Raw genomic sequence first — 16,857 nt, 5'->3', positions numbered from 1 at the left:
GTCTGAATTTAATCACACCATGGGTGTAGGGGATGGTTTTGCTGTCAATACACCATGCCCCACGTCTGAACTTCACCACACAATGGGAATAGGGGAAGGTTTTGCTGTCACTACACCGTGCCCAAAGTCTGAATTTAATCACACGATGGGAGTAGGGGATGGTTTTGCTGTCAGTGCACCATGCCCAACGCCTGAATTTAATCACACGATCGGAGTAGGGGAAGGTTTTGCTGTCAGTACACCATGCCCAACGTCTGAATTTAATCACTCGATGGGAGTAGGGGATGGTTTTGCTGACAATGCACCATGCCCCACGTCCGAATTTAATCAAACGATGGGAGTAGGGGATGTTTTTGCTGTCAGTCACCATGCCCCACGCCTGAATTTAACCGCACGATGGGAGTAGGGGATGGTTTTGCTGTCAGTACACCATACCCCACGCCTGAATTTAATCACACGATGGGAGTAGGGGATGGTTTTGCTGTCAGTGCACCATGCCCCACGTCTGAATTTAATCACACGATGGGAGTAGGGGATGGTTTTGCTGTCAGTGCACCATGCCCATGCCTGCATTTAATCACACGATGGGAGTAGGGGATGGTTTTGCTGTCAGTGCACCATGCCCATGCCTGAATTTAATCACACGATGGGAGTAGGGGATGTTTTTGCTGTCAGTACACCATGCCCCACGTCTGAATTTAATCACACGATGGGAGTAAGGGATGGTTTTGCTGTCAGTAAACCATGCCCCACGTCTGAATTTAATCACACGATGGGAGTAGGGGATGTTTTTGCTGTCAGTACACCATGCACCAGGTCGGAATTTAATCACACGATGGGAGGAGGGGATGGTTTTGCTGTCAGTACACCATGCCCCACGTCTGAATTTAATCACACGATGGGAGTAGGGGATGGTTTTGCTGTCAGTGCACCATGCCCATGCCTGAATTTAATCACACGATGGGAGTAGGGGATGTTTTTGCTGTCAGTACACCATGCCCCACGTCTGAATTTAATCACACGATGGGAGTAAGGGATGGTTTTGCTGTCAGTAAACCATGCCCCACGTCTGAATTTAATCACACGATGGGAGTAGGGGATGTTTTTGCTGTCAGTACACCATGCACCAGGTCGGAATTTAATCACACGATGGGAGTAGGGGATGGTTTTGCTGTCAGTAAACCATGCCCCACTTCTGAATTTAATCACACGATGGGAGTAGGGGATGGTTTTGCTCTCAGTACACCATGCCCCACGCCTGAATTTAATCACACGATGGGAGTACGGGATGGTTTTGCTGTCAGTACACCATGCCCCACGCCTGAATTTAATCACACGATGGGAGTAGGGGATGGTTTTGCTGTCAGTACACCATGCCCCACGCCTGAATTTAATCACATGATGGGAGTAGCGGATGGTTTTGCTATCAGTACACCATGCCCCACGTCTGAATTTAATCACACGACGGGAGTAGGGGATGGTTTTGCTGTCAGTAAACCATGCCCCACGTCTGAATTTAATCACACGATGGGAGTAGGGGATGGTTTTGCTGTGAATACACCATACCCCACGTCTGAATTTAATCACACGATGGGAGTAGGGGATGGTTTTGCTGTGAATACACCATACCCCACGTCTGAATTTAATCACACGATGGGAGTAGGGGATGGTTTTGCTGTGAATACACCATACCCCACGTCTGAATTTAATCACACGATGGGAGTAGGGGATGGTTTTGCTGTCAGTAAACCTTGCCCCACGTCTGAATTTAATCACACGATGGGAGTAGGGGATGGTTTTGTTCTCAGTACACCATGCCCCACGCCTGAATTTAATCACACGATGGGAGTAGGGGATGGTTTTGCTGTGAATACACCATGCCCCACGCCTGAATTTAATCACACCATGAGAGTAGGTGATGGTTTAGCTGTCAGTACACCATGCCCCACGCCTGAAATTAATCGCACGATGGGAGTAGGGGATGGTTTTGCTGTCAGTGCACCGTGCCCCATGCATGAATTAAGTCACACGATGGGAGTAGGGGATGGTTTTGCTGTCAGTGCACCATGCCCCACGTCTGAATTTAATCACACTATGGGAGTAGGGGATGGTTTTGCTGTCAATACACCATTCCCCATGTCTGAATTTCATCACACAATGGGAATAGGGGATGGTTTTGCTGTCAATACACCATGCCCGACGTCTGAACTTCATCACACAATGGGAATAGGGGAAGGTTTTGCTGTCACTACACCGTGCCCAAAGTCTGAATTTAATCACACGATGGGAGTAGGGGATGGTTTTGCTGTCAGTGCACCATGCCCAACGCCTGAATTTAATCACACGATGGGAGTAGGGGAAGGTTTTGCTGTCAGTACACCATGCCCAACGTCTGAATTTAATCACTCGATGGGAGTAGGGGATGGTTTTGCTGACAATGCACCATGCCCCACGTCCGAATTTAATCACACGATGGGAGTAGGGGATGGTTTTGCTGTCTGTACACCATGCCCCACGCCTGAATTTAATCACACGATGGGAGTAGTGGATGGTTTTGCTGTCAGTACACCATGTCCCACGCCTGAATTTAATCACACGATGGGAGTAGGGGATGGTTTTGCTGTCAGTACACCATGCCCCACGCCTGAATTTAACCGCACGATGGGAGTAGGGGATGGTTTTGCTGTCAGTACACCATGCCCCACGTCTGAATTTAATCACACGATGGGAGTAGGGTATGGTTTTGCTGTCAGTAAACCATGCCCCACGTCTGAATTTAATCACACGATGGGAGTAGGGGATGGTTTTGCTCTCAGTACACCATGCCCCACGTCTGAATTTAATCACACGATGCGAGTAGGGGATGGTTTTGCTGTCAGTGCACCATGCCCCACGTCTGAATTTAATCACACTATGGGAGTAGGGGATGGTTTTGCTGTCAATACACCATTCCCCATGTCTGAATTTCATTACACAATGGGAATAGGGGATGGTTTTGCTGTCACTACACCGTGCCCCACGTCTGAATTTAATCACACCATAGGTGTAGGGGATGGTTTTGCTGTCAATACACCATGCCCCACGTCTGAACTTCATCACACAATGGGAATAGGGGAAGGTTTTGCTGTCACTACACCGTGCCCCATGTCTGAATTTAATCACACCATGGGAGTAGGGGATGGTTTTGCTGTCAATACACCGTGACACACGCCTGAATTTAATCACACAATGGGAGTAGTGGATGGTTTTGCTGTCAGTGCACCATACCCCACGCATGAATTTAATCACACGATGGGAGTATGGGATGGTTTTGCTGTCAGTAGACCATGCCCCACGTCTGAACTTCATCACACAATGGGAATAGGGGAAGGTTTTGCTGTCAGTGCACCATGCCCCACGCCTGAATTTAATCACACGATGGGAGTAGGGGATGGTTTTGCTGTCAGTGCACCATGCCCAACGCATGAATTTAATCACACGATGGGAGTAAGGGAAGGTTTTGCTGTCAGTACACCATGCCCAACGTCTGAATTTAATCACTCGATGGGAGTAGGGGATGGTTTTGCTGTCAGTGCACCATGCCCCATGCCTGAATTTAATCACACGATGGGAGTAGGGGATGGTTTTGCTGTGAATACACCATGCCCCACGTCTGAATTTAATCACACGATGGGAGTAGGGGATGGTTTTGCTGTCAGTACACCATGCCCAACGCCTGAATTTAATCACACGATGGGAGTAGGGGATGGTTTTGCTGTCAGTACACCATGCCCAACGCCTGAATTTAATCACTCGATGGGAGTAGGGGATGGTTTTGCTGTGAATACACCATGCCCCACGTCTGAATTTAATCACACGATGGGAGTAGGGGATGGTTTTGCTGTCTGTACACCATGCCCCACGCCTGAATTTAATCACACGATGGGAGTAGTGGATGGTTTTGCTGTCAGTACACCATGCCCCACGCCTGAATTTAATCACACGATGGGAGTAGGGGATGGTTTTGCTGTCAGTACACCATGCCCCACGCCTGAATTTAATCACATGATGGGAGTAGCGGATGGTTTTGCTATCAGTACACCATGCCCCACGTCTGAATTTAATCACACGATGGGAGTAGGGGATGGTTTTGCTGTCAGTAAACCATGCCCCACGTCTGAATTTAATCACACGATGGGAGTAGGGGATGGTTTTGCTGTGAATACACCATACCCCACGTCTGAATTTAATCACACGATGGGAGTAGGGGATGGTTTTGCTGTGAATACACCATACCCCACGTCTGAATTTAATCACACGATGGGAGTCGGGGATGGTTTTGCTGTGAATACACCATACCCCACGTCTGAATTTAATCACACGATGGGAGTAGGGGATGGTTTTGTTCTCAGTACACCATGCCCCACGCCTGAATTTAATCACACGATGGGAGTAGGGGATGGTTTTGTTCTCAGTACACCATGCCCCACGCCTGAATTTAATCACACGATGGGAGTAGGGGATGGTTTTGCTGTGAATACACCATGCCCCACGCCTGAATTTAATCACACCATGAGAGTAGGTGATGGTTTAGCTGTCAGTACACCATGCCCCACGCCTGAAATTAATCGCACGATGGGAGTAGGGGATGGTTTTGCTGTCAGTGCACCATGCCCCACGTCTGAATTTAATCACACTATGGGAGTAGGGGATGGTTTTGCTGTCAATACACCATTCCCCATGTCTGAATTTCATTACACAATGGGAATAGGGGATGGTTTTGCTGTCACTACACCGTGCCCCACGTCTGAATTTAATCACACCATGGGTGTAGGGGATGGTTTTGCTGTCAATACACCATGCCCCACGTCTGAACTTCATCACACAATGGGAATAGGGGAAGGTTTTGCTGTCACTACACCGTGCCCCATGTCTGAATTTAATCACACCATGGGAGTAGGGGATGGTTTTGCTGTCAATACACCGTGACACACGCCTGAATTTAATCACACAATGGGAGTAGTGGATGGTTTTGCTGTCAGTGCACCATACCCCACGCATGAATTTAATCACACGATGGGAGTATGGGATGGTTTTGCTGTCAGTACACCATGCCCCACGTCTGAACTTCATCACACAATGGGAATAGGGGAAGGTTTTGCTGTCAGTGCACCATGCCCCACGCCTGAATTTAATCACACGATGGGAGTAGGGGATGGTTTTGCTGTCAGTGCACCATGCCCAACGCATGAATTTAATCACACGATGGGAGTAAGGGAAGGTTTTGCTGTCAGTACACCATGCCCAACGTCTGAATTTAATCACTCGATGGGAGTAGGGGATGGTTTTGCTGTCAGTGCACCATGCCCCATGCCTGAATTTAATCACACGATGGGAGTAGGGGATGGTTTTGCTGTGAATACACCATGCCCCACGTCTGAATTTAATCACACGATGGGAGTAGGGGATGGTTTTGCTGTCAGTACACCATGCCCAACGCCTGAATTTAATCACACGATGGGAGTAGGGGATGGTTTTGCTGTCAGTACACCATGCCCAACGCCTGAATTTAATCACTCGATGGGAGTAGGGGATGGTTTTGCTGTCAGTGCACCATGCCCCACGCCTGAATTTAATCACACGATGGGAGTAGTGGATGGTTTTGCTGTCAGTACACCATGCCCCACGCCTGAATTTAATCACACGATGGGAGTAGGTGATGGTTTAGCTGTCAGTACACCATGCCCCACGCCTGAAATTAATCGCACGATGGGAGTAGGGGATGGTTTTGCTGTCAGTGCACCATGCCCCATGCATGAATTAAGTCACACGATGGGAGTAGGGGATGGTTTTGCTGTCAATACACCATTCCCCATGTCTGAATTTCATTACACAATGGGAATAGGGGATGGTTTTGCTGTCACTACACCGTGCCCCACGTCTGAATTTAATCACACCATGGGTGTAGGGGATGGTTTTGCTGTCAATACACCATGCCCCAAGCCTGAATTTAATCACACCATGAGAGTAGGTGATGGTTTAGCTGTCAGTACACCATGCCCCACGCCTGAAATTAATCGCACGATGGGAGTAGGGGATGGTTTTGCTGTCACTACACCGTGCCCAAAGTCTGAATTTAATCACACGATGGGAGTAGGGGATGGTTTTGCTGTCAGTGCACCATGCCCAACGCCTGAATTTAATCACACGATCGGAGTAGGGGAAGGTTTTGCTGTCAGTACACCATGCCCAACGTCTGAATTTAATCACTCGATGGGAGTAGGGGATGGTTTTGCTGACAATGCACCATGCCCCACGTCCGAATTTAATCACACAATGGGAGTAGGGGATGGTTTTGCTGTCTGTACACCATGCCCCACGCCTGAATTTAATCACACGATGGGAGTAGTGGATGGTTTTGCTGTCAGTACACCATGCCCCACGCCTGAATTTAACCGCACGATGGGAGTAGGGGATGGTTTTGCTGTCACTACACCGTGCCCCACGTCTGAATTTAATCACACCATGGGTGTAGGGGATGGTTTTGCTGTCAATACACCATGCCCCAAGCCTGAATTTAATCACACCATGAGAGTAGGTGATGGTTTAGCTGTCAGTACACCATGCCCCACGCCTGAAATTAATCGCACGATGGGAGTAGGGGATGGTTTTGCTGTCACTACACCGTGCCCAAAGTCTGAATTTAATCACACGATGGGAGTAGGGGATGGTTTTGCTGTCAGTGCACCATGCCCAACGCCTGAATTTAATCACACGATCGGAGTAGGGGAAGGTTTTGCTGTCAGTACACCATGCCCAACGTCTGAATTTAATCACTCGATGGGAGTAGGGGATGGTTTTGCTGACAATGCACCATGCCCCACGTCCGAATTTAATCACACAATGGGAGTAGGGGATGGTTTTGCTGTCTGTACACCATGCCCCACGCCTGAATTTAATCACACGATGGGAGTAGTGGATGGTTTTGCTGTCAGTACACCATGCCCCACGCCTGAATTTAACCGCACGATGGGAGTAGGGGATGGTTTTGCTGTCAGTGCACCATGCCCCACGTCTGAATTTAATCGCACGATGGGAGTAGGGGATGGTTTTGCTGTCAATGCACCATGCCCCACGTTTGAATTTACTCACACGATGGGAGTATGGGATGATTTTGCTGTCAATACACCATGCCCCACGTCTGAACTTCATCACACAATGGGAATAGGGGAAGGTTTTGCTGTCAGTGCACCATGCCCAACGTCTGAATTTAATCACACCATGAGAGTAGGTGATGGTTTAGCTGTCAGTACACCATGCCCCACGCCTGAAATTAATCGCACGATGGGAGTAGGGGATGGTTTTGCTGTCACTACACCGTGCCCAAAGTCTGAATTTAATCACACGATGGGAGTAGGGGATGGTTTTGCTGTCAGTGCACCATGCCCAACGCCTGAATTTAATCACACGATCGGAGTAGGGGAAGGTTTTGCTGTCAGTACACCATGCCCAACGTCTGAATTTAATCACTCGATGGGAGTAGGGGATGGTTTTGCTGACAATGCACCATGCCCCACGTCCGAATTTAATCACACAATGGGAGTAGGGGATGGTTTTGCTGTCTGTACACCATGCCCCACGCCTGAATTTAATCACACGATGGGAGTAGTGGATGGTTTTGCTGTCAGTACACCATGCCCCACGCCTGAATTTAACCGCACGATGGGAGTAGGGGATGGTTTTGCTGTCACTACACCGTGCCCCACGTCTGAATTTAATCACACCATGGGTGTAGGGGATGGTTTTGCTGTCAATACACCATGCCCCAAGCCTGAATTTAATCACACCATGAGAGTAGGTGATGGTTTAGCTGTCAGTACACCATGCCCCACGCCTGAAATTAATCGCACGATGGGAGTAGGGGATGGTTTTGCTGTCACTACACCGTGCCCAAAGTCTGAATTTAATCACACGATGGGAGTAGGGGATGGTTTTGCTGTCAGTGCACCATGCCCAACGCCTGAATTTAATCACACGATCGGAGTAGGGGAAGGTTTTGCTGTCAGTACACCATGCCCAACGTCTGAATTTAATCACTCGATGGGAGTAGGGGATGGTTTTGCTGACAATGCACCATGCCCCACGTCCGAATTTAATCACACAATGGGAGTAGGGGATGGTTTTGCTGTCTGTACACCATGCCCCACGCCTGAATTTAATCACACGATGGGAGTAGTGGATGGTTTTGCTGTCAGTACACCATGCCCCACGCCTGAATTTAACCGCACGATGGGAGTAGGGGATGGTTTTGCTGTCAGTGCACCATGCCCCACGTCTGAATTTAATCGCACGATGGGAGTAGGGGATGGTTTTGCTGTCAATGCACCATGCCCCACGTTTGAATTTACTCACACGATGGGAGTATGGGATGATTTTGCTGTCAATACACCATGCCCCACGTCTGAACTTCATCACACAATGGGAATAGGGGAAGGTTTTGCTGTCAGTGCACCATGCCCAACGTCTGAATTTAATCACACGATGGGAGTAGGGGATGGTTTTGCTGTCAGTGCACCATGCCCAACGCCTGAATTTAATCACACGATGGGAGTAAGGGAAGGTTTTGCTGTCAGTGCACCATGCCCCACGTCTGAATTTAATCGCACGATGGGAGTAGGGGATGGTTTTGCTGTCAGTAGACCATGCCCCACGTCTGAATTTAATCACACGATGGGAGTAGGGTATGGTTTTGCTGTCAGTAAACCATGCCCCACGTCTGAATTTAATCACACGATGGGAGTAGGGGATGGTTTTGCTCTCAGTACACCATGCCCCACGCCTGAATTTAATCACACGATGCGAGTAGGGGATGGTTTTGCTGGCAGTACACCATGCCCCACGTCTGAATTTAATCACACGATGCGAGTAGGGGATGGTTTTGCTGTCAGTACACCATTCCCCACGTCTGAATTTCATTACACAATGGGAATAGGGGATGGTTTTGCTGTCACTACACCGTGCCCCATGTCTGAATTTAATCACACCATGGGAGTAGGGGATGGTTTTGCTGTCAATACACCGTGACACACGCCTGAATTTAATCACACAATGGGAATAGGGGAAGGTTTTGCTGTCAGTGCACCATGCCCCACGCATGAATTTAATCACACGATCGGAGTAAGGGATGGTTTTGCTGTCAGTGCACCATACCCCACGCATGAATTTAATCACACGATAGGAGTAAGGGATGGTTTTGCTGTCAGTACACCATACCCCACGCATGAATTTAATCACACGATCGGAGTAAGGGATGGTTTTGCTGTCAGTGCACCATGCCCCATGCCTGAATTTAATCACACGATCGGAGTAGGGGATGGTTTTGCTGTCAGTACACCATGCCCCACGTCTGAATTTAATCGCACGATGGAAGTAGGGGATGGTTTTGCTGTCAGTACACCATGCCCCACGTCTGAATTTAATCATACGATGGGAGGAGGGGATGGTTTTGCTGTCAGTACACCATGCCCCACGTCTGAATTTAATCGCACGATGGGAGTAGGGGATGGTTTTGCTGTCAATGCACCATGCCCCACGTTTGAATTTAATCACACGATGGGAGTATGGGATGGTTTTGCTGTCAATACACCATGCCCCACGTCTGAACTTCATCACACAATGGGAATAGGGGAAGGTTTTGCTGTCAGTGCACCATGCCCAACGCCTGAATTTAATCACACGATGGGAGTAAGGGAAGGTTTTGCTGTCAGTACACCATGCCCAACGTCTGAATTTAATCACTCGATGGGAGTAGGGGATGGTTTTGCTGTCAGTACACCATGCCCCATGCCTGAATTTAATCACACGATGGGAGTAGGGAATGGTTTTGCTGTCAGTACACCATGCCCCACGTCTGAATTTAATCGCACGATGGGAGTAGGGGATGGTTTTGCTGTCAGTACACCATGCCCCACGTCTGAATTTAATCACACGATGGGAGTAGGGGATGGTTTTGCTGTCAGTGCACCATGCCCAACGCCTGAATTTAATCACACGATGGGAGTAGGGGATGGTTTTGCTGTCAGTGCACCATGCCCAACGCCTGAATTTAATCACACGATCGGAGTAGGGAAAGGTTTTGCTGTCAGTACACCATGCCCAACGTCTGAATTTAATCACTCGATGGGAGTAGGGGATGGTTTTGCTGTCAGTGCACCATGCCCCATGCCTGAATTTAATCACACGATGGGAGTAGGGAATGGTTTTGCTGTCAGTACACCATGCCCCACGTCTGAATTTAATCGCACGATGGGAGTAGGGGATGGTTTTGCTGTCAGTACACCATGCCCCACGTCTGAATTTAATCGCACGATGGGAGTAGGGGATGGTTTTGCTGTCAGTACACCATGCCCCACGTCTGAATTTAATCACACGATGGGAGGAGGGGATGGTTTTGCTGACAGTACACCATACCCCACGTCTGAATTTAATCACACGATGGGAGTAGGGTACGGTTTTGCTGTCAGTAAACCATGCCCCACGTCTGAATTTAATCACACGATGGGAGTAGGGGATGGTTTTGCTCTCAATACACAATGCCCAACGCCTGAATTTAATCACACGATGCGAGTAGGGGATGGTTTTGCTGTCAGTACACCATTCCCCACGTCTGAATTTCATCACACAATGGGAATGGGGGATGGTTTTGCTGTCAATACACCGTGACACACGCCTGAATTTAATCACACAATGGGAATAGGGGAAGGTTTTGCTGTCAATACACCGTGCCCAACGCCTGAATTTAATCACACGATGGGAATAGGGGAAGGTTTTGCTGTCAGTGCACCATGCCCAACGCCTGAATTTAATCACACGATGGGAGTAAGGGAAGGTTTTGCTGTCAGTGCACCATGCCCCACGTCTGAATTTAATCGCACGATGGGAGTAGGGGATGGTTTTGCTGTCAGTAGACCATGCCCCACGTCTGAATTTAATCACACGATGGGAGTAGGGTATGGTTTTGCTGTCAGTAAACCATGCCCCACGTCTGAATTTAATCACACGATGGGAGTAGGGGATGGTTTTGCTCTCAGTACACCATGCCCCACGCCTGAATTTAATCACACGATGCGAGTAGGGGATGGTTTTGCTCTCAGTACACCATGCCCCACGTCTGAATTTAATCACACGATGCGAGTAGGGGATGGTTTTGCTGTCAGTACACCATTCCCCACGTCTGAATTTCATCACACAATGGGAATAGGGGATGGTTTTGCTGTCAATACACCGTGACACACGCCTGAATTTAATCACACAATGGGAATAGGGGAAGTTTTTGCTGTCAGTGCACCATGCCCCACGCATGAATTTAATCACACGATCGGAGTAAGGGATGGTTTTGCTGTCAGTGCACCATACCCCACGCATGAATTTAATCACACGATAGGAGTAAGGGATGGTTTTGCTGTCAGTACACCATACCCCACGCATGAATTTAATCACACGATCGGAGTAAGGGATGGTTTTGCTGTCAGTGCACCATGCCCCATGCCTGAATTTAATCACACGATGGGAGTAGGGGATGGTTTTGCTGTCAGTACACCATGCCCCACGTCTGAATTTAATCGCACGATGGAAGTAGGGGATGGTTTTGCTGTCAGTACACCATGCCCCACGTCTGAATTTAATCATACGATGGGAGGAGGGGATGGTTTTGCTGTCAGTACACCATGCCCCACGTCTGAATTTAATCGCACGATGGGAGTAGGGGATGGTTTTGCTGTCAATGCACCATGCCCCACGTTTGAATTTAATCACACGATGGGAGTATGGGATGGTTTTGCTGTCAATACACCATGCCCCACGTCTGAACTTCATCACACAATGGGAATAGGGGAAGGTTTTGCTGTCAGTGCACCATGCCCAACGCCTGAATTTAATCACACGATGGGAGTAAGGGAAGGTTTTGCTGTCAGTACACCATGCCCAACGTCTGAATTTAATCACTCGATGGGAGTAGGGGATGGTTTTGCTGTCAGTGCACCATGCCCCATGCCTGAATTTAATCACACGATGGGAGTAGAGAATGGTTTTGCTGTCAGTACACCATGCCCCACGTCTGAATTTAATCGCACGATGGGAGTAGGGGATGGTTTTGCTGTCAGTACACCATGCCCCACGTCTGAATTTAATCACACGATCGGAGTAGGGAAAGGTTTTGCTGTCAGTACACCATGCCCAACGTCTGAATTTAATCACTCGATGGGAGTAGGGGATGGTTTTGCTGTCAGTGCACCATGCCCCATGCCTGAATTTAATCACACGATGGGAGTAGGGAATGCTTTTGCTGTCAGTACACCATGCCCCACGTCTGAATTTAATCGCACGATGGGAGTAGGGGATGGTTTTGCTGTCAGTACACCATGCCCCACGTCTGAATTTAATCACACGATCGGAGTAGGGAAAGGTTTTGCTGTCAGTACACCATGCCCAACGTCTGAATTTAATCACTCGATGGGAGTAGGGGATGGTTTTGCTGTCAGTGCACCATGCCCCATGCCTGAATTTAATCACACGATGGGAGTAGGGAATGGTTTTGCTGTCAGTACACCATGCCCCACGTCTGAATTTAATCGCACGATGGGAGTAGGGGATGGTTTTGCTGTCAGTACACCATGCCCCACGTCTGAATTTAATCGCATGATGGGAGTAGGGGATGGTTTTGCTGTCAGTACACCATGCCCCACGTCTGAATTTAATCACACGATGGGAGGAGGGGATGGTTTTGCTGACAGTACACCATACCCCACGTCTGAATTTAATCACACGTTGGGAGTAGGGTACGGTTTTGCTGTCAGTAAACCATGCCCCACGTCTGAATTTAATCACACGATGGGAGTAGGGGATGGTTTTGCTCTCAATACACAATGCCCAACGCCTGAATTTAATCACACGATGCGAGTAGGGGATGGTTTTGCTGTCAGTACACCATTCCCCACGTCTGAATTTCATCACACAATGGGAATAGGGGATGGTTTTGCTGTCACTACACCGTGCCCCATGTCTGAATTTAATCACACCATGGGAGTAGGGGATGGTTTTGCTGTCAATACACCGTGACACACGCCTGAATTTAATCACACAATGGGAATAGGGGAAGGTTTTGCTGTCAATACACCGTGCCCAACGCCTGAATTTAATCACACGATGGGAGTAGGGGATGGTTTTGCTGTCAGTACACCATACCCCACGCATGAATTTAATCACACGATCGGAGTAAGGGATGGTTTTGCTGTCAGTGCACCATGCCCCATGCCTGAATTTAATCACACGATGGGAGTTGGGGATGGTTTTGCTGTCAGTACACCATGCCCCACGTCTGAATTTAATCGCACGATGGGAGCAGGGGATGGTTTTGCTGTCAGTACACCATGCCCCACGTCTGAATTTAATCGCACGATGGGAGTAGGGGATGGTTTTGCTGTCAGTACACCATGCCCCACGTCTGAATTTAATCACACGATGGGAGTAGGGGATGGTTTTGCTGTCAGTACACCATGCCCCACGTCTGAATTTAATCGCACGATGGGAGTAGGGGATGGTTTTGCTGTCAGTGCACCATGCCCCATGCATGAATTAAGTCACACGATGGGAGTAGGGGATGGTTTTGCTGTCAGTGCACCATGCCCCACGTCTGAATTTAATCACACGATGGGAGTAAGGGATGGTTTTGCTGTCAATACACCATTCCCCATGTCTGAATTTCATTACACAATGGGAATAGGGGATGGTTTTGCTGTCACTACACCGTGCCCCACGTCTGAATTTAATCACACCATGGGTGTAGGGGATGGTTTTGCTGTCAATACACCATTCCCCACGTCTGAACTTCATCACACAATGGGAATAGGGGAAGGTTTTGCTGTCACTACACCGTGCCCAAAGTCTGAATTTAATCACACGATGGGAGTAGGGGATGGTTTTGCTGTCAGTGCACCATGCCCAGCGCCTGAATTTAATCACACGATCGGAGTAGAGGAAGGTTTTGCTGTCAGTACACCATGCCCAACGTCTGAATTTAATCACTCGATGGGAGTAGGGGATGGTTTTGCTGACAATGCACCATGCCCCACGTCCGAATTTAATCACACAATGGGAGTAGGGGATGGTTTTGCTGTCTGTACACCATGCCCCACGCCTGAATTTAATCACACGATGGGAGTAGTGGATGGTTTTGCTGTCAGTACACCATGCCCCACGCCTGAATTTAATCACACGATGGGAGTAGGGGATGGTTTTGCTGTCAGTACACCATGCCCCACGCCTGAATTTAACCGCACGACGGGAGTAGGGGATGGTTTTGCTGTCAGTGCACCATGCCCCACGTCTGAATTTAATCGCACGATGGGAGTAGGGGATGGTTTTGCTGTCAATGCACCATGCCCCACGTTTAAATTTAATCACACGATGGGAGTAGGGTATGGTTTTGCTGTCAGTAAACCATGCCCCACGTCTGAATTTAATCACACGATGGGAGTAGGGGATGGTTTTGCTCTCAGTACACCATGCCCCACGCCTGAATTTAATCACACGATGCGAGTAGGGGATGGTTTTGCTCTCAGTACACCATGCCCCACGTCTGAATTTAATCACACGATGCGAGTAGGGGATGGTTTTGCTGTCAGTACACCATTCCCCACGTCTGAATTTCATCACACAATGGGAATAGGGGATGGTTTTGCTGTCACTACACCGTGCCCCATGTCTGAATTTAATCACACCATGGGAGTAGGGGATGGTTTTGCTGTCAATACACCGTGACACACGCCTGAATTTAATCACACAATGGGAATAGGGGAAGGTTTTGCTGTCAGTGCACCATGCCCCACGCATGAATTTAATCACACGATCGGAGTAAGGGATGGTTTTGCTGTCAGTGCACCATACCCCACGCATGAATTTAATCACACGATAGGAGTAAGGGATGGTTTTGCTGTCAGTACACCATACCCCACGCATGAATTTAATCACACGATCGGAGTAAGGGATGGTTTTGCTGTCAGTGCACCATGCCCCATGCCTGAATTTAATCAGACGATGGGAGTAGGGGATGGTTTTGCTGTCAGTACACCATGCCCCACGTCTGAATTTAATCGCACGATGGAAGTAGGGGATGGTTTTGCTGTCAGTACACCATGCCCCACGTCTGAATTTAATCATACGATGGGAGGAGGGGATGGTTTTGCTGTCAGTACACCATGCCCCACGTCTGAATTTAATCGCACGATGGGAGTAGGGGATGGTTTTGCTGTCAATGCACCATGCCCCACGTTTGAATTTAATCACACGATGGGAGTATGGGATGGTTTTGCTGTCAATACACCATGCCCCACGTCTGAACTTCATCACACAATGGGAATAGGGGAAGGTTTTGCTGTCAGTGCACCATGCCCAACGCCTGAATTTAATCACACGATGGGAGTAAGGGAAGGTTTTGCTGTCAGTACACCATGCCCAACGTCTGAATTTAATCACTCGATGGGAGTAGGGGATGGTTTTGCTGTCAGTGCACCATGCCCCATGCCTGAATTTAATCACACGATGGGAGTAGGGAATGGTTTTGCTGTCACTACACCGTGCCCCACGTCTGAATTTAATCGCACGATGGGAGTAGGGGATGGTTTTGCTGTCAGTACACCATGCCCCACGTCTGAATTTCATCACACAATGGGAATAGGGGATGGTTTTGCTGTCACTACACCGTGCCCCATGTCTGAATTTAATCACACCATGGGAGTAGGGGATGGTTTTGCTGTCAGTGCACCATGCCCCACGTCTGAATTTAATCACACGATGGGAGTAGGGGATGGTTTTGCTGTCAGTGCACCATGCCCAACGCCTGAATTTAATCACACGATGGGAGTAGGGGATGGTTTTGCTGTCAGTGCACCATGCCCAACGCCTGAATTTAATCACACGATCGGAGTAGGGGAAGGTTTTGCTGTCAGTACACCATGCCCAACGTCTGAATTTAATCACTCGATGGGAGTAGGGGATGGTTTTGCTGTCAGTGCACCATGCCCCATGCCTGAATTTAATCACACGATGGGAGTAGGGAATGGTTTTGCTGTCAGTACACCATGCCCCACGTCTGAATTTAATCGCACGATGGGAGTAGGGGATGGTTTTGCTGTCAGTACACCATGCCCCACGTCTGAATTTAATCGCACGATGGGAGTAGGGGATGGTTTTGCTGTCAGTACACCATGCCCCACGTCTGAATTTAATCACACGATGGGAGGAGGGGATGGTTTTGCTGACAGTACAGCATACCCCACGTCTGAATTTCATCACACAATGGGAATAGGGGATGGTTTTGCTGTCACTACACCGTGCCCCATGTCTGAATTTAATCACACCATGGGAGTAGGGGATGGTTTTGCTGTCAATACACAGTGACACACGCCTGAATTTAATCCCACAATGGGAATAGGGGAAGGTTTTGCTGTCAATACACCGTGCCCAACGCCTGAATTTAATCACACGATGGGAGTAGGGGATGGTTTTGCTGTCAGTACACCATACCCCATGCCTGAATTTAATCACACGATGGGAGTAGGGGATGGTTTTGCTGTCAGTACACCATACCCCATGCCTGAATTTAATCACACGATCGGAGTAAGGGATGGTTTTGCTGTCAGTGCACCATGCCCCATGCCTGAATTTAATCACACGATGGGAGTAGGGGATGGTTTTTCTGTCAGTACACCATGCCCCACGTCTGAATTTAATCGCACGATGGGAGTAGGGGATGGTTTTGCTGTCAGTACACCATGCCCCACGTCTGAATTTAATCGCACGATGGGAGTAGGGGATGGTTTT

General features: G+C 48.7%; 1 protein-coding gene across 1 annotated transcript in view; it reads right to left on the bottom strand.

The window, feature by feature from the left end:
• The window catches only part of LOC132407347 (procollagen galactosyltransferase 2-like), a 293,400-nt gene that overhangs the window by 203,281 nt on the left and 73,262 nt on the right, over positions 1–16,857 (bottom strand). The gene's annotated exons all lie outside the window — the stretch shown is intronic.

Source organism: Hypanus sabinus, chromosome 18, assembly GCF_030144855.1.
Source record: "Hypanus sabinus isolate sHypSab1 chromosome 18, sHypSab1.hap1, whole genome shotgun sequence".
Taxonomy (NCBI): domain Eukaryota; kingdom Metazoa; phylum Chordata; class Chondrichthyes; order Myliobatiformes; family Dasyatidae; genus Hypanus; species Hypanus sabinus.
Note: the sequence above shows the minus strand (reverse complement) of the source record. Positions and strands in the feature narration are given on the sequence as shown.